A 1,141-nucleotide genomic window follows, 5' to 3' on the forward strand; every position below is an offset into this window, starting at 1 on the left:
GGCCAAGCCGTCAGCAGAAGCAGGTGCTCTGCAGCTCTCCCCGCGCCGCTGCCGGCGCTGCCAGCTGTCCCCAGTGCTCGCCCAGCTCCCGGGGCAATGCCAGCCCTGGGTCCCCCGGGGCCACCTGCCCCCAGCTCTGCCTGTCCCGGTCACCGAGCGCCAAATCAGGCTCCCTCGCGCAGAGGGGGCTGGTTGCATCCTGCCCTCCATGATGCCGCCCCAGCTCTGCCCAGGACTCCCCAGCATCCCCCTATCCAGGGAGCCAGGCAGGGACTTCGCGGGGGTCCCCATGCCCAGCCAAGGAGTCCCGGCTCCCCCTGGTCCCACCTGCCCCTCTCCCCAGCCCGCAGCCCTGCAGCTGCATACCAGGGCTGCAAAACTTACTGGAAATCCTGTAGATGCAAATCCTGGCCTCCCGTCCGTGCCAGGAACTTGAGCTGCAATCCCAAGAGGGCAGCAGGCTGCAAGCATGCAGGCCTCCCTGCTCATCATCACCCGGCCTCGGAAATCCTCTTTAAAGTTTCATCAAGGCCGGAGGACGCGAGTGGCCCTGTGGGACTCCATGGCCAGGGGGCGAAGCCGGCAGAGCCCGGGGCGGCTTCCTCAAACCTCTGCTGGTTCTGATGGATGGGTCAGTACCGTGTTGATTCAGACTCCCTGGCTCCATCCCAAAACCTCCCAGCTCCAGGACTGATGGAGGTTCCCAGGGTCCGGGCAGGTGACAAGGTGTGGATGGGAACTGGCCCTTCCCCGCATGCGGTGAATCCACAGCACCAGCTCAGCGCCAGCTCCGTGTCCCCGTTAACCCGCCCCGGAGTGCTCAGCCCAGACGGGAGCGACTGGGGTCGCTGGCCCCGGATGGCTGCGCCTGCAACCTTGCAAAGTTTCATTTGCTGCCAGGGGGCTGCTCGGGGTCCAACCTGCAAAAGCAAAACTGCAGGAGGCCAGAAAGTGACAGTAACGGAGAGGGTGGCTGGCGGGTGGTGGCAGCATGTCTTCTCCCCTAATTTATTAGCAGCTTGCTGATTCCAGCAAACAATTTACAGAAGTGATGTCTTTGTTTAAAAAAAAACAGCAGTCCTTCACCACTTAAAAACACAGCTCTGCCGAGGCTTCCCTGGCAAGCCTGGGACATCAGCCT

The sequence above is a fragment of the Pygoscelis adeliae genome, unplaced genomic scaffold (genome assembly GCF_000699105.1).
Source record: "Pygoscelis adeliae isolate BGI_AS28 unplaced genomic scaffold, ASM69910v1 Scaffold321, whole genome shotgun sequence".
NCBI classification, from domain to species: Eukaryota; Metazoa; Chordata; class Aves; order Sphenisciformes; family Spheniscidae; genus Pygoscelis; species Pygoscelis adeliae.